Source organism: Podarcis melisellensis (assembly GCF_964234715.1).
Source record: "Podarcis melisellensis genome assembly, chromosome: 2".
NCBI classification, from domain to species: Eukaryota; Metazoa; Chordata; class Lepidosauria; order Squamata; family Lacertidae; genus Podarcis; species Podarcis melisellensis.
The window spans coordinates 20856716-20874772 of NC_138529.1; the positions used below are offsets into that span (position 1 = coordinate 20856716).

The following is an 18057-nucleotide window of genomic DNA, read 5'->3' on the forward strand; positions in this document are numbered from 1 at the left end:
TGGGTGAATTCAGTTCGGATGACCATCATATCTACTACTGTGGGCAAGAAACCCGTAAAAGAAATGGAGTGGCCCTCATAGTCAACAAAAGAGTGGCGAAGGCTGTACTGGGATGCAATCTCAGAAATGATAGAATGATCTCGATACGAATCCAAGGCAGACCTTTTAACATCACAGTAATCCAAGTTTATGCACCAACTACTGGTGCTGAAGAAACTGAAATTGACTAATTCTATGAAGACTTACAACACCTTATAGAAGTGACACCAAAGAAGGATGTTCTTCTCATCATAGGGGATTGGAATGCTAAAGTAGGGAGTCAAGAGATAAAAGGAACAACTGGCAAGTTTGGCCTTGGAGATCAAAACGAAGCAGGGCAAAGGCTAATAGAGTTCTGTCAAGAGAACAAGCTGGTCATCACAAACACGCTTTTTCCAACAACACAAGAGACGACTCTACACATGGACATCACCAGATGGGCAGCATCGAAATCAGATTGATTATATTCTCTGCAGCCAAAGATGGAGAAGCTCTATACAGTCAGCAAAAACAAGACCTGGAGCTGACTGTGGCTCAGATCATCAGCTTCTTATAGCAAAATTCAAGCTTAAACTGAAGAAAGTAGGAAAAACCACTGGGCCGGTAAGATACAATCTAAGTCAAATCCCTTATGAATACACAGTGGAAGTGAGGAACATGTTTAAGGATTTAGATTTGGTGGACAGAGTGCCTGAAGAACTATGGATGGAGGCTCGTAACATTATACAGGAGGCAGCAACGAAAACCATCCCAATGAAAAGGAAATGCAAGAAAGCAAAGTGGCTGTCCAATGAGGCCTCACAAATAGTGGGGGAGAGAAGGCAAGCAAAATGTGAGGGAGATGGTGAAAGATACAGGAAATTGAATGCAGATTTCCAAAGAATTGCAAGGGGAGACAAGAAGACCTTCTTAAACGAGCAATGCAAAGAAATAGAGGAAAGCAATAGAATGGGAAGAACCAGAGATCTGTTCAAGAAAATTGGAGATATGAAAGGAACATTTCGTACAAAGATTTCCATAATAAAGGACAAAAGTGGAAAGGACCTAACAGAAGCAGAAGACATCAAGAAGAGGTGGCAAGAATACACAGAGGAATTATACCAGAAAGGAATGGATGTCCCGTATACCCCAGGTAGTGTGGTTGCTGACCTTGAGCCAGACATCCTGGAGAGTGAAGTCAAATGGGCCTTAGAAAGCACTGCAAATAACAAGGCCAGTGGAAGTGACAGTATTCCAGCTGAACTATTTAAAATTTTAAAAGATGATGCTGTTAAGGTGCTACACTCAATATGCCAGCAAGTTTGGAAAACTCAGCAGTGGCCAGAAGATTGGAGAAGATCAGTCTACATCCCAATCCCAAAGAAGGGCAGTGCCAAAGAATGCTCCAACTACCGCACAATTGCACTCATTTCACACGCTAGCAAGGTTATGCTTAAAATTCTACAAGGAAGGCTCAAGCAGTATGTGGACCGAGAACTCCCAGAAGTGCAAGCTGGATTTAGAAGAGGCAGAGGAACCAGAGACCAAATTGCAAACATGCGCTGGATTATGGAGAAAGCTAGAGAGTTCCAGAAAGACATCTACTTCTGCTTCATTGACTATGCAAAAGCCTTTGACTGTGTCGACCACGGCAAACTATGGCAAGTTCTTAAAGAAATGGGAGTGCCAGATCACCTCATCTGTCTCCTGAGAAATCTCTATGTGGGACAAGAAGCTACAGTTAGAACTGGATATGGAACAACTGATTGGTTCAAAATTGGGAAAGGAGTACGACAAGGCTGTATTTTGTCTCCCTGCTTATTTAACTTATATGCAGAATTCATCATGCGAAAGGCCGGGCTGGATGAATCCCTAGCCGGAATTAAGATTGCCGGAAGAAATATCAACAACCTCAGATATGCAGATGACACAACCTTGATGGCAGAAAGTGAGGAGGAAATAAAGAACCTTTTAATGAGGGTGAAAGAGGAGAGCGCAAAATATGGTCTGAAGCTCAACATCAAAAAAACGAAGATCATGGCCACTGGTCCCATCACCTCCTGGCAAATAGAAGGGGAAGAAATGGAGGTAGTGAGAGATTTTACTTTCTTGGGCTCAATGATCACTGCAGATGGTGACAGCAGCCACGAAATTAAAAGACGCGTGCTTCTTGGGAGAAGGGCAATGACAGGCCTAGACAGCATCTTGAGAAGTAGAGACATCACCTTGCCAACAAAGGTTCGTATAGTTAAAGCTATGGTTTTCCCAGTAGTGATGTATGGAAGTGAGAGCTGGACCATAAAGAAGGCTGATCGCCGAAGAATTGATGCTTTTGAATTATGGTGCTGGAGGAGACTCTTGAGAGTCCCATGGACTGCAAGAAGATCAAACCTCTCCATACTGAAGGAAATCAACCCTGAGTGCTCACTGGAAGGACAGATTGTGAAGCTGAGGCTCCAGTACTTTGGCCACCTCATGAGAAGAGAAGACTCCCTGGAGAAGACCCTGATGTTGGGAAAGATGGAGGGCACAAGGAGAAGGGGGCGACAGAGGACGAGATGGTTGGATAGTGTTTTCGAGGCTACCAGCATGAGTTTGACCAAACTGCGGGAGGCAGTAGAGGACAGAGGTGCCTGGCGTTCTCTGGTCCATGGGGTCACGAAGAGTCGGACACGACTAAACGACTAAACAACAACAACAAGACATCCAAATAGAATAATAAATTTTGTGTGTGCTTACTTCTCCTGCTCCACATTGAATCCTAGGGTTGGAAAAGAATAAGTGCAACCCTTCGTCTCAAACAGTCCCAGCTGACTTAAGCAAATGTTCTACACTGCACACGACAGGGAAGATGAAATGCTCAATCTGACCTTGAGGCACACTGAGATGGCATAAAATATGGGGAAGGGATAGAAACCATGGCAGAAGAAGGAAATGGGCACCAGGAGCCAGAGAACATATACGTACTTGGGGTGAGATCTGGGGTGTTTTGTTCTGCTCTTTCAAGAAAGCCTTTTTTATCCGGGTTCTCTGAAGACAGATCAATATGTTTCAGCATCTCTTTTCAAAATTTCCATTAAGTCTCTCAAGTTATTGTCCTATTTTTCAATCCACATTTTTTAATTTGGTCAGCATGGATCTCTAGCATCGCTATCTGGTCTCCAAATCTTTGGCTGACATTTATTTTTTTATTTATTTTTCATGATCGTTTCTGTGTGGTACCTAAGATAACATCTGGGGGAAAATAAATTTTCTGCAGCTACTTCTTTATATGTCCATACTATGTTGCCTTCCACTTCTAGATCCAAACACCAGTGAAACTGCGTCATAGTGCTTCGCTATGAACTTAACTCCTGCCCCCATAAGGTAACCCAAATAGTGCAATAAGAATAAGCTCTGCAAGCTGCTTCGTTTTCTCAGTAAGTCCCTTTCCACAGCTTTACTGGAAATGTGCTGCAAAACTCTGATTAGGCATGACCCCCTTGCAAATGTGAAAGTACAGCATATCCTACCCACATGTAAAAGAGATGCATACTTGCTCCTGGGCGAGAGCTGTGCCATTGACCACCTCCTTTTTTAGATTTAACTAAATGTGCACCTTATACGGGCATCCAGCAGCAAAAGAGTACATAGCCTTGACTGAAACAACAATTCCCTAAAGGTGAACAAACAGGAAAGGCACTGCAGTAGGAGGATAGTTAGGCTTCTGTTTAATGCAGTCCCCACTCCAAAATGGCTAGGTGTGTGTTTCATCGGCTAGATGTGGTCAGAAGAAGCCCACAGCTTCCAAATAATTACTGGTACTTTGTATTTTAAAAGCTTGTCACTTCCATCCATTTTGTGTATGGGGTGAGTTTGTTCCGTGTCATGAAGTGAGTCACAAAACAATTATATTTTTCCCCACTTTTTTTTTATTAAAAGTTTTAATAATACATTAAAATTATATGTAGAACAAATGAAGTCAGAAATATCAAGTACCCAGCACGGCAATGCACTGATGGGCAAATCTGTACTTTTTGCTCTTCTGTAATGTGGTTTTCAAAGACACGGCTCTCTCAGAACATAATGGTGGGAACTCCATTCTTTTGTGATTCTGCCATAATAACTATTGTTCGATAAAAGTTGAGAGTGTTTCAGCTATATCTTTGTTATGGTGGTTAACTGACAGGGACATCCCCCGCACTCCTATTACTCAGTTCTAGATGTTTTTATCATGAAGGGCCATGTGCACTGGGAAGGGAGCAGTAGATTCTTCTCCGAAACATCCTTCAAGGGTTTTAATGTCTACATCTTGGTCATAGCTTTGCCATTGGAGGGGAAGGAGCCAGGGGAAGGGGGCAGCTCAGCATCCTTCAGATTCTATCTACTCCAATTACTGCTTGCATGATAAACCTGACAGTCAGAATGCATGAAGTGGAAATGTGCAGTTCTCCCTTCTTACTTTCCCCCTTCCCAACTGATAGGAATTGTGAGACATTGGCAGCCAGCTGCAGGCCGTCTGGGTCGTTCTACGGGAAATAACTTCTCTGTTTTGTACTAAACCTTACAAACGCCTTCCAGACATCCAGTTTACTGAGCAGTCATCATGATTTGTGCTCAGGATGCTACTGGGGTGGTTATATGTGATCACATTTTCAACACTATTTGCACCTGCCAAAGTTTTAGGCAGTCGCACTGCTTTGTTTCCAAACAGTGCATATCCTATCGCTTCCTGCTGAAACCCTGTGATTTTTCATACCACAAATGGCTTGTGTGTGTGTTTGTCCTACTGTAGTGTGAGAGTGCCCTTCCAGATGGCAATAATGCAGGATTATGAAAGCATCTCAGGACATATAATAAAGTGGATGGTCCAGTATAAATCCACCATGAATGCACTGTTATTGCGTCAATGACATATTGCAGAATGCACCTGCAAAAAACAAACAAACCCATCAGTCTGGAGAGGCCCTGACTTCATTAGTGATCAGTGATGGAAAGTCTAGGTTCCCATATGCACTAGAAAACTAAGACTGATAACTGAAATATCTGAAATACATATTAGAATCCTAAAAATTAGATGCTGAAAAGATAATATATTTCTGAAATATGGTTCCAGTCCTATTTATGATTTCTCCTCTGTGAGGAAATTGGATTGTAAACTCATTGGTGAGGGAGGGGGAGAGAAAAACCCTTCTACATAAATATAAAAGTAGTAACAGCTTCACTTCTACCCTCCATTCCATTCCTGTTGTCTCCTTATTACCACTCCTTTTTGGCGCACTGGAATGGACTTTGTGTACCTACTGCAAGTAGGTATTGAAGATTTTCTCATGGCTGTGTATTTGATCCTTCCTCTTGCCAAAGCAGCTCCTCCGCAGAAGTCTGACAACTGCCAGGATCTCAGAATTAATTAGCTTTTGCAATGATAGACCATCAAGATCATATCATCAGGGTTGCGTTGATTCATCTGAACTGTTCATACATTACAATTATATTTTTGCAAGTGGAATAATATCAGTAATTTTCCGATCTGCCCCCGCACCCAGTTTCCATGGTATCTGAGAGCCTCCAATCTGTTACCAATCGCTATACAGAGTGATCACCTCTCCTCAGTCCAGCTTGCCACAGTGAAATGTGCAGATTGAAACCAGGCTCTCACTGAATACTAAAATTGTGATCAAAAACCAGGGGTCACCAACCTAAGGCTCATGGGCCGGAAGCAGCCTGCGGAGGTTGTTTGATTGGCCCATGAGCCGCCCCCGAACTGAGCTGCCCGCTCGTGCGCTGCGCTAAAGCTGTGAAGCATGGCATGGGGACTCGCTTTTGTGGTGCCGAAAATTGCGGAGGGGGACGGGACGATCCGGCCCGCAGAGGGATCTCCGCAGGACTGATCTGGCCCAGGCAAGATAAACCTTGCTGACCCCCGTCATAAACTGAAGCAACATTTTTTTATGGAGTGAATATGTTTTCTTGTTCTCTTGAGGAATCATATGAGTTTCACCTATAAGAAAGGGCAAAAAACTGAGCCAGAATGGAGAGAAGCTATACCGTAGTGTGTAAGCCAGATCAGAATCAATCAAAGCTGATAAATAGACAAAGAGGATCAATACTGTTTTACTGAGCTTCTAGGCACAGCCTTTTATAGGATCAGTTCTCTTGTGGGGAGAGAGAGCAATGGAGACTTGTGTTCTTTTACAGATATGGTGAACACTCAAACTGAATTTTAGTCTTTAAAGCACCATCATCTCTCTGCACCCCCTCCCGTTAAAAAAAAAAAACCCCACAAAAAATAGTGTGACCTTGGAGCAATTTCCTCCAGGTTCCAATTGAGAGCAGCAGTGGGAAATATCTGTTGTCTTCAAGCAAAACCTGGTTGGCCACTGTGAGAAGCAGAATGCTGGCTGAGGTGGCCTGTTGTGTGATTCAGCAGGACTCCTCTTATGAAATCTCCCTGGCTTGCTCTTAGTAGCCAGCTGCAAAAACCTCTTTTCTCTTGTTACTGACTACATTCAGCTTGTCCAAACTAGTTAGTTCCACCCTCAATCAGTTGGGCAACCTGTGTTCAGCACCCAGTAACCATCAGCCATCAAGGATATGTACACACAACAGTTTAAAGTAGATTTGATTAATCATGTGTGCATGTTTTTCACATTGTTCGCATCTGTTGACCCAGTCGTTCTTTGTCCTGACGAGACACTCCTCAGTGGGCTGCTGGCTCTCTACCAGGCAAGGCTTTGACATATAAGAATGTTTTCATTTTTTAAACTACGGCATAAATCTGGTAACACCTCCCCCCCAAAAAAAGTATGTTTTAATATTGGCTGTTTTGCCCACTGTGAAATATGCTTGATATTTGGCTTCTGTGAAAGTTGTTCATTATTGTGCTAATTTACAGACAATTATCTATATGGCACAGGTAAACAAATATATCTCTTGTGCAAACCCACCATGGACCTCAAGTTTCTGGAACATCTAGAGGGTGGGGAAGTAGTAATTGAGGTGAGGGGACAACAGCATGAATACATCCCATCAAGTTCCACCCACTGGTATAGTTGGGAAAGATCAAAATAGACAGGGAGACAAAAGGGCGCAAAAGCACACATTAAAAAAGGGCTGCTGTGACCCACATGCACAATAATGCCTTGTTGCATACACAGCTCAAAAGCAATTTAGCAAGTGGCTTTAGCTAGCAAACGACCCCAAAGCCTTCTGAGGAGATTATGTTGCATATCTGAAGAGGATGCTTATGAGAATACTAAGCTCAGTGTCAATGCAGTACCATGGTAATTAAGGCTTGAGGGAGTTCTACCCTTTGAAACACTTTTTCTCATATCAGTTACAGCACTTGCGTTGTAGAGGTCTTATAGCCACGGAACAAATATGCCATTTTACTTGACTTAACTGCAGAGCAGCCCCAAACATCCTGCGCCTTGGGTGTGGGTAGAACCAGCCTTTGATCCCTAAACAAGATAGCAACATCACATTTCATCTTCTTTGTTCATGTGCTATTTTTGCCAAAAGGCGCTGGTTTCTGCAGATCTGCTGGTACCAAGGCACTTAGGGGCTGAGATGGGAGGAGAGCTCTGGTTTTTTTACCAGGATAGTATTTGGCAATAAGCAAACAAAGCGGCAATTGGCTCCCTATTTACATGTCATAATGAGGAGACAGGTTATGCAATCATATGCGTGAAGAGACAATAGGACGTTGATTACTCAGCTCTATTATTTCACTCTTTCATTGTGTTCTTACATCACTACAACACATGGCTGTGAGATGTACCTTTAGAGCAGGGCTACTTAACATGTTACCATGTAGATGTCATTGCATTACAACTACTGTCATTCTTTACTGTTGGCCATGCTGACTCGGGCTGATGGGAATTGGAGTTTTGATTGCCCAGAGTTTTTAATGTATGCTAATGTTGTTGTTTTATTGTTACTGGCTTTATTGCTTCTCACTATTGATTTTACTGCTTCTGTTTTATTTTTGTTGTTCATTAGTGCTCTTGAGATGTTGTTGGACTAAAACTCCCATAATCCCTGACCGTTGGCCATGCTGGCTTGGACTGATGAGAGCCGGCGTCCAACAACATCTGGAGGGAACCACATTGGCTACCCCTGGAGTAGTCTGTGGGTGTCACAGAGTGTGCCGGTCAGTAATCACACAGATCATAGTTGGAGTTAACTCTTTATTAGCAAAACATGATCTCCACCGACCTGGCAGAGTGTCAGCAGCTCATTCTCAGTAGGTCCCCACCTGCACACAGCCATCTAAGTCCCTTCCTCCCCAGGGCTTTTGCCAAGCCTTTGGAGACTTAAGACTGCATGCAGCCTGTTGCTGCTCTGCACATTTCAGCCCTCTTCTGGTTCTGGGAGATCAAGGGGAAGGGGCGCTTGTTGCAGCAGGAGGGGGAGATACCTGTGACTCTTCACCAGCCCAACTCATCTCTGCCTCTTGACTTCCTTCCTCCCACTCACCCTTTCATCTTCTGCCTCTGATTCTGGACTTCTGTCTGCCAGACTCTCCCAGCTCACTAAGCTCTGTTACTCATTCAGCTTCCAACACCTCCTCTTCCCAGTCTTCACCCCCTTCTTCCTCGGACCACTCACTTTCTGGGGCTTCATCAATGAGAAAAGGTTGTTGCCTTTTTTTACCAGACAGAATTGTGGAACAGTCTTCCTAGCCAGCAATTCTGTATAATATCAGCAATGGTAGTATCATACTCACGAATGCTAGCAGAGTAGCTCCATTAGAGACAAATGTATGGTCACTTAAGCTTTCACAACTTCTGCTTCATGCATAGGTCCTAATCTATAAAGTTTTATGCCGCTGTAAATGTGCTAAATTTCAAAGTGCCATGATGCCTGTTTCTGTCATGGAGGGAAGACCATATTATTCTGGCAATGCATCACTGGAAGAGCTTGTTGATTATATCCAATATTTTATCATCTTGGTGGGGAGATTTCCAGCCCAGTGTTATACATAGCTTAGCTGTAATAAGGTTCCTGTACAGGAAGCTGGGGTAACTTGGTTCCAAGTGGTTAAGTAGCACAGTCCTTAGTGGTCTCATGTGATCTGGCATGAAGTTGTTAGGGTGTTTGGACAAACATGGTACACCCTTCATGTGTTAGGGGGGCACAGATTATGTGAGCATGAGAAGGGGGCCCTACATGCATACCATTGTACATTCATAGAGCTCCATGTGAGTGGGAGGAACCTGGGTTAATCAGGGTCTTCCTTTGCATTGGAATTTATACAGCAGTATGCATGTAGGGCCGCTTCTCACGGACTGCGTACATATTACTGACTGAAAATGCTGCTCAGTTGTTCTTTATCTGAAGTCACACTGAAGATAGCTTCAGGGGGTAATGTATTGAAATGCAGTATTTCATAAGAAACTGCAGGATAGATAAAGGATAGAAATGGATTGTGGCTAATGCCGTGTGTTTGCTGCTTCCCAAACCGGTGGTGGAATGTACTGGATGCAGAATACACAGGAGTGTGTGCACAAGCTCATTCTCCAAATGCATGGCCAGTGCGTGCAGAGACGGAAGGGTCTCGCTCCTACAGCCCTTTGTGCCTTAGTTTAACATGTGAGGTGGTTTGTTTGAATGCTCCTATTTCTGACAAAGGTCAACAGCTAGTCTCCAGAACTTCTGTGCTGCCTGGGGGTCATAGCCACCAAAGATGGAAGTAGATACCTCTTGCCCTTCCAGAAACCACCAGCAAATAACTTTGAAACATGTTTGGCACATGTCCTCGGATAAAAGGCAGGAAGCATCTCTTCTGTGTCTCAATCTTCTCTCTGTTGCACTGATTGCAAAACCTCTCATCCTTGCATTTGGAGTTTCCTTCCTTCCTTCCTTCCTTCCTTCCTTCCTTCCTTCCTTCCTTCCTTCCTTCCTTCCTTCCTTATCAGGCCCATGGATTCTAATTAGGCTCACTTTATCACCACAACAACCCTGCAAGGTACGGTAGCCTGGGAGGTTGTGAATTGCCCAAGGTCACCCAAGAAGGTGCACAGCTTAACAGGTACTTTCCTCCCAGAACCAAACTCAACATTATTTTTGTTGCACCTGGTGCTTTCATTGCTGAGCTGGCAAGCGAAGCATCTTTTTCATTATGTTGTTTGTCCTTTCTAGGAGCAGGTGGGGCTTTGGGGGGTTGGTGGGCAGGGGGGACCATAACATGGTCACTTTTGCCTGCCACTGAAATATGGGGCTGGAAGGACTAATTAGCTAATGATTGTAATTTGAGCTACAAATGTGACTGCCAAATGGGCTGGGAGTGTGCGCGTTTGCGACTCTGTATAAACCGCAGCACCAAACACCTCCCGCCCACGCACATTTAACTGACAGAGAAAAACATCTGCAACCTCGAAAAGGGGAAATTCCAGATGCAGCATTTCTGACGTAGCGAGGGGGGGGTGTTCCTCTCTGTCAACCAGGCATCCCCTGTTCCGGATTTGACATTTGCAAATCCTGCACCCCCAGGAATAGTAAGAGAAGTAAAATCACCTGCCTTAGAGGAATCCTCTCTGGGGCGGGGGGGGGGGGAGGAATGTGGGCTCCACAGCATATTCACGCCTCAACACTTTCCGTTACAAACCGAGCTGTCACCCGTTCCATGAAATCAATCTGTGGTCTCTTGAGACATAAGCAGGATTACACAAGAATCGCTCAAAATATATATTTAACTACAATACTTTAGTGGATTACAGAGCCAAGCTGAAATAAACTAAAACATCAGATCATCTCTCTGGCTCTGTGTTGGAAATGCATGCTTTGGCCTGTAAGGTGCAGTGCAAATGTCATGCCAGCTCTCAGTTACCCATGCTTAGGAGCCTGGGAACAATGGGAGCAACTGGAATTGTGTGTGTTCTCTCCCCAGGCTTGAATACCTGTGCCTCTTCACACTGTTCCGACACATGTCTGTACAACTGCAAAATCAAGCTGTGAACTGCATATTTGCTCTAAACTGGGAGCATATAGATATAGTTTGAAATCAGACCTGCAGGTTGTGAAGGGGAAGAGAGCTGAGGATCCATCAGGAGACAGTTGGCTGTTATTTTATTTGTTAGAGATGCCCCACCACTTGGCAGCTGACAATTATAACAATTAAATTGTTAGCAGAATAAGACTATATCCTTAATCCATTTTCTAGGATGCATGAGCCTCCGTGGTCAATCCATCTACTTTTATAAAGGACAGACAGTGTATGGCCTGGATCTTTTTGGTCTCTCTCTCTCTCTCTCTCTCTCTGTGTGTGTGTGTGTGTGTGTGTGTGAGTGAGAGGGGGGGAGCTCCAGAAGGGTAGGAATAGAGTTGCCACGTTGTCTGGGAATGTAGCTGTTACCTGGAGTCCTAGGCCTCCCAGCTGGTAGCCTGAGTAGTGTACCATCTGGCTGAGATTTTAAGATTAAACCTGAAAAAACCTTTGCTACAGTCAATGGTAAGCATGCATATCCCCCCCCCCTGCAAATTTGCATATATTTGTTGGTGTGTTTTGCTGTGTCCCCCCCCCCCATGGCTGTTACCTACCTTGAGCTTAGTAAGATGTGGTATACGGGTCAAAGATGTAGCAAACAAAACATAAATATGTCATTGGGAACATACACTCTTTGTTTCAGAAAATAGTCACAGCTCAACATGCACATAGACCACACCCACCCACCCAGATGGATGGATTGATTCATGTGCACAGCATTTCTAGAATGACAGGCAGGCACACTGAGTCAAGACTAGTGCACATACATATATCAACACCCACGCGTTCCTACACAGAGCAGTTGTAGATGCTGACTCCCTTATCCTGCCGTGCAGTTTTATTAACAGATTGAATACAGAGACGAGCTGATCACATGCTAAACAGAAACCTGACTATAGAACATGCATATATAATACTAGATGAGTGCACATGCAAAACACAACACATACACCAGGAAAAAATGGAAATTGTGGCACTGCTGACGTTTTTCATGTTCACATGTATAAATACAGGGACGCGGGTGGCGCTGTGGGTAAAAGCCTCAGCGCCTAGGGCTTGCCGATCGAAAGGTCGGCGGTTCGAATCCCCGCGGCGGGGTGCGCTCCCATTGTTCGGTCCCAGCGCCTGCCAGCCTAGCAGTTCGAAAGCACCCCCTGGTGCAAGTAGATAAATAGGGACCGCTTACTCGCGGGAAGGTAAACGGTGTTTCCGTGTGCGGCTCTGGCTCGCCAGAGCAGCGATGTCACGCTGGCCATGTGACCCGGAAGTGTCTCCAGACAGCACTGGCCCCTGGCCTCTTGAGCGAGATGGGCGCACAACCCCAGAGTCTGGCAAGACTGGCCCGTACGGGCAGGGATACCTTTACCTTTACCTTTATGTATAAATACACTTAAAGGGACAGTCAACAGAAATGCCACCTCAAACGTATTTTCCATTCATATGTGTCAATGTGTATTTAAATAAACTGCAAATATAGAAGTGCACACATAGCTTTGACAATTGGCCAAGAGGCTTTTTTTTAAAAAAAAAAAAGATCTGTTTGCCATTTCAGCACTAATCAAGTGGGAACCCTAACAGAGATGTGCAAACACCTAACAGAGTTCAGACAAACATGACCTTTTGTGGTGAATACATTCCCTCCACCCATCTCATCTTGCAGGCCTGGGAACTCCATTCACCTATTCCTCACCTGCCCTTGTGTGTATATGTTTTCCTGCTCCATAGCAGCAGGCAGATGCTGGTAATCAAGCAGCCCTGCCCTGGCTCTGGGCTTAGATTTCTGCCAAGAAGGAAAACCCTGTTGAGGAAATAAACAAATAACAGTGATGGGTGTAACATCTGCCTAAGCCAAGGAGTGAGCAGGGCATGTGGAATGCATTTGTTTAGCCCTTTGTGGGCCAGATTTCCAAAAGCACCCAACTCCAGTTTCAGTATTGCAGTAAGGGCCAAAGAGTTCCCTACCAGTTCCTTTCTTGTGTCCTACAGGCAAGTTGCTAAAACTGCTGTTGGGCCTCCTCTGCACGCCCAAGCTATGGGCATATTGCACAATGCCTACAAACCTACAGGGACGCACACAGACACAGTCATGAAGTGTACCACTGAATAGTATGCAAGATGGAGGTCTGTGTGTGGAAAGCTAGAGAAACAGTGCTCTTCTTGCAACCAACGAGATGTAACAAATGGAAAGGAAGAAAACCTTGTGTGGAAAAGTGCAGCCTGTAGTTGCAACAAACCACTTGCATAACCAAGCACATAAAAAAGAACCTCCAAGGCCACAATCTAAACTCATTTGGAGTCACATTGTTAAGTGGGCTGCCCACAGGCACAAGAGTGGTGTGGATTAGCCCTAATTTTTAAAACACAGTGACTGCTGGACATGCTGGCAATCTGGCTTTGCGGCAAACCAACCCACATAACTCATCACTGTGCGTTAATTAAAAATGGGTTGATTTAAACAGCAGCAAAGCAGCTCAGTTGGAAACTAGTCCCCAAATGTGTTCTATCAGTCAGTCTTAACACACTGGCAAATTCAATGCACTCAAAGGAAAGAGGATGAACCAGAAAATAGTGGGAAGGCAGGAGTTTTTTTTATAAAAAACCCCACAAACTTTTTAACTGTGCAGGGGTGGACTTTGGTAATATTTTGTAGTATGGCACCCTGTGCAAGGCCAACAATTTGATGCCCCCTTTTCAGTTATGGGTCTTCTCAATTTTGCACCCTCTTGACTCGGCACTCTGTGTGGGGGTACTGCTTATACAGCCCTATATCCAGCGCTGAACTGTGCTGCTCTGCATAGAAAAGGATTTTCTCTAAACCCCAAACTACTAATACACAGGTGGAACCTGTAACAAAATGTTGCAGTGTGGACTGTTCCTGTTCAGGGTGTTGGTTTTTATGTTTATCTTTTCTGTGAACTGCCCTGAGACCTCCAGGTGGTAAAGGACAGTATATTCATCATCATCTTCATCAACTATGGTTTTTTCCACGATATTCCAATCCATCACATACCTTTTTCTTTTTTGTCGTACCCCAACACTCTGTGACCACTGTCCATATTCAGTCACCATTTAGCTGTCTCTGTGTGTGTCTTTTGTCCTCTGGGTTGCCTCCTGCCTCTAAAGATTTTTCTGCTTCTGCTAACCTTCAGGTATCCCTGAAGAATCTGTTTCCCATTAGCTCCTTCATAGCTCCATAGCTGTCATAGCTCAACTTTCAGTTTGATCCTAGTATATCATAATTCAGGATACAGTTCAATAAAGCTGGAATGGCTCTAGAGCAGTTTTGATTATAAAGCTGTGTGCTGGACCTTGTTACTCTGATCACAATTCACGGGTTTCTGTTGAAATGTTGGGTATCATCTTCTGAGCACATTCATATTTCTGAAGTGACTGAGCTCGTATGTCCCATGTGGGCTTAGTGTGCATCTTAGGATATACCTAGAATAAAGTTTTTGACAGGAGACCCCTAAAATAGGAAGTTTGAAACCCTTTAATCTAAGGGAACCAGGATGAATGTTTTCATACTTTTTTAAAAAGCCTTCCTCAGGAATTCTGTATGTAACCACTTCTCTCCTCACCCATTGTTCTTGCTTTCTCCATGAAAACATCATATAAGTACTGTAATCAGTAGACATGGTTGAGAGAGAAATGCAAAACAGCAATGCAAAACAGCAGCGGGGAGGCCTAGAGGAAACGTGGGAGAGAGATTCTTATAGGCTTTGTGGAGAAGTTAGGGGGGCTCTTTTCCATCCTGGTCCTAATTTCTGAGCCCGGGTCCCACCGCCTCGTTGGATGGCCAGCTCTCTACTGAGGAAGCAGCTCGTATCGTTTTATCTTTTCTTTTTGCCCGCCATTCTTCCTCCTCCTTTCACCCGCCCCTCCCCTCCACCCGGTGTTGTGTGCTTTAATGTATACAATGAAGGAAAGAAGAAGTCGAAAGAGAACTGCCTTGCGCTGATGTCAGGAGTAGGGCTGGCTCAGAGGAGGGTGTGATTGAGTTTGCTTGAGCTTCAGTCAGCCCTCTGTATTTTGTGCTGCCAACTTCCAGTGTGCTGCTGAGCCGGTCTGCAAAGCAAGGTACAGAAAACCCTCGCTTTCTTTTTTTGTCTTCTGTAGCGACGCTTTGTTGCCAGAGATGTGTGTGCGTTTTGCGCGCTGCGCGGCGCGCGCTCAGGATAAAGGAATCCGGCAGGATTTGGGGGAGTATTTGTTGTAGAAGTTTCAGGAGATGAGATGTGCAGGGGGGCAGTTTTCAGGGCCAGCGTGGTTGTGAACTGTCTGCTTTTTCGCAAGTGGACTGGACGGAATCAGTAGGCTTTAAAACCACGAGAGCCCGAGTTGCTTTGCTTGTCTGCGACCAGAGACAGCATTTGGGGTGGGGAAATGTGTGCAAATCGTGCGGGGTGGGGGGGAGATCCTCACAGCCGTTGCAAACCCCGCCACCACCAGCAGCTTTTCAGTTCGACCGGATTTCGTTGTCATTATTTTTGTCTGCCTGCAAGAGAGCGACAGAGCGCTGCAATCTGGGAAGGGGCAAAAATAGGTTTCTTTAAAATATGTATGACTCCAAGGCGCGTCCGGGGAAGCAGGCGGACGGCTTTCTTATTTTAGCAGCAACGAGGGGAGAGACTGAGAGAGAACTTTGTGTGCTTTCGGAGGGGAGGTGGGGCGACGGGGTTGGGGTGTGGGGGGAGAAGAGAAAAATGAATAGTGCAACTTCAATGTCTGTGGTGATTCACCTCCCTGCCATGCAGCAATGTGGCACGTCGCTGCACCAAGAAACAATGCCAGCCGCAAAGTTTTCTTTTGTATTTATTTCCCCACCCCCATCCCACAAGAGGAAGGAAACCCATTTTGGTCTAGCCTGCTGGAGGGAGGGGGCGGTGGGGGGGAAAGACCGTACTTAGTACCACTTTAAACTTAAATGTTCTGCTGCCGCTGCTATCGGTTACCTCGTTCATTGAAGGCTCTCTGGTTTTATCTGACCCTGGGGAAGGCTTGCCTGGCCTCATTTCCTGTGAATAAGAGGGCGTTGATTCTTCTGATTTGCCACGGATAACTTGACATTGCATGCCTCAGTTTCGTGCCGTGAGCCCTGTAAAGCGATCCCGGATTGTCATCCTGAAATGTGCCTCCTTCGCTTTCCACATAGCTTTCTTTATCTCTGCAATGCAGGAGACAGTTTGCCCCTCATTAACGGCGAGATGCCGTCTAGATGTTTTGGCAGCTTTCCTGAAGGAGGAGAGAGAAAGGAATTGGCACGTTTGGATTAAAAGCACTTGATGAATATCTCTCCAGCTTCTATTCTGGTGAAGTCCCTTCCTGCAGCTTTTGTTGCCTACTACAGTAGGGTTCGAGGATACAAAAGAGTCTCCTATTTTTCTAACAAGTAGGATTTATTTGAAAGTCAGCACTCCCAAGGTCTCCACTAGTAGGTCTTTCCTGGGCTGTTTCCTGTGAGAACGCTTTAAATAAAAATGCTGGAAATGACCGTTGCGTGTTCCCCTGAGCTACAGTCTGCTAGAGTGCTTTGTACATATTTTTGTAATTAATGGGTGAGGCTTTGATAATTATACAGGTCCCTTATGATCAGTGTTGGAAATTGAGATATGAAAGCTAGGAGCTAAGTGGCACCTTAAACCAAGTTATGGATGCAACAACGGAATGTCTAGGCTTGCTTTTTTATAACAAGAATACAAAGCTGAAAATGAACAAGCTGCAGCTAAAATCTTAAGTTCATTTTTCACATGGTCTAGTATCCTTCCCCTGCCCATCCCCATAATATTCTTAAGAAGGTCTCTTCTCCAGTCTTCAGAGAGTAGCTGGAAGTGGGAAGGCAGAAAAAGGTCCTCTTTTCCTTCCACTCTGCAGTATTAATGTGAAATCTTAGGCACAGTGCTGCACACCAAGCTCAGAAGCTGCTCACATTAATGAAATTCCCTGTGGCAAAATGCACCTAGAACAATGGGAGTTTGGAACTGCTTATGATTTTAGAAATCCATAACAAAAAAGGAACTTCATAAACGTTAGATAATTGGATGTAGCATTAAAGCAGATGGTGAAGGGTTTCACAGTAGACGGAGAGTTCTGAGGTACCCCATGGGCCAGTTTAGGTTTGGATCAGCCATCTCTTTCCTCCTTCTGGCTGGAAGATGGAGCTTATTGAGAAAAACAGGTTTATGAGGGCAGGATGTGGTGGCAATGTGGCAAAGCCAAACAAGCTGTTATGTTACAGGCTAGGCCTGTGGATAAGTGCAATATTATTATTTTTATTGTTATTATTAAAGTTCAGTTTAACTTTGTGCTTTTGTTGGAAGGCAAGAGGCCAAGGTTCAAATTCTCGCTTAGATAATTGTGTGCTTAATGTCCTTAGGCAATTCACTGTTTCGTCAAATAATCTACCTCAGTGATTTGGATAAAATTGAAAAACACTGAAAAGTGCCTTAAAATGGTAGGTAACAATTCAACAGGTGTCCACTGTTAGAAACAGCTTTGAAAAATCTGATCCTTTATTTTTTGTGTAAACCAGTTAGTTGATTCTTGATCCTGTTTGTGTGTAAGACCCTGAGCAAAGGGCATTTTTCCTCCAGCAAACAAATTTAGGCTTTCCAAATTAACTAAATTATAATCTACAAAGACTGCTTGAAAGAGCCTCTCTCCCTCTCAAACTTTCTCCCAGGGGACACTTTCTTCAAAACTTTTCATCCCGACAGTTTTAAAATCGGAATAGTGATTTCTAATAAGTCTCTTGTGATGTTATGACTTTGTGTCCTGCGATTTCGGAGAATTGCCTTTTTTTTGCTAGAAAGTATATAGGAGCTTTGAAAGTGTATAGGAATCTCATGTGTTTCAAATGCATCTTCTGATTCTGCTGACACAGGCCTTGGAAATTTGGTCAGTGCATAACTTATTTCTAAATTTTAATGCCGAATGGTTTCTGTAAAGACCTGGATTTTGGGGGAGAAAAAAGCAGAACTGTACTTTTTAGCTCTGGATTGATTATCAGAAAAAGCTGAAATTTCTTGGGTATCTTCCAATTATTGAGGTTAGGTTGAACAGGAGGAAGATGGGCA

The 18057-nt window shown here is 44.3% G+C and overlaps 1 protein-coding gene across 5 annotated transcripts in view; it reads left to right on the forward strand.

Moving 5' to 3' along the window:
* The window catches only part of DGKA (diacylglycerol kinase alpha), an 89536-nt gene that overhangs the window by 13427 nt on the left and 58052 nt on the right, over nt 1-18057 (forward strand). The window contains exon 1 of one of the 5 annotated variants that reach the window (XM_081898562.1): nt 14776-15061. The exons of the other annotated variants lie outside the window; for them this stretch is intronic. The gene's annotated coding sequence lies outside the window, so the exon portion shown is untranslated. Of the gene's footprint in view, nt 1-14775; nt 15062-18057 lie in introns of those variants that run through there. 5 annotated transcript variants of the gene reach the window in all.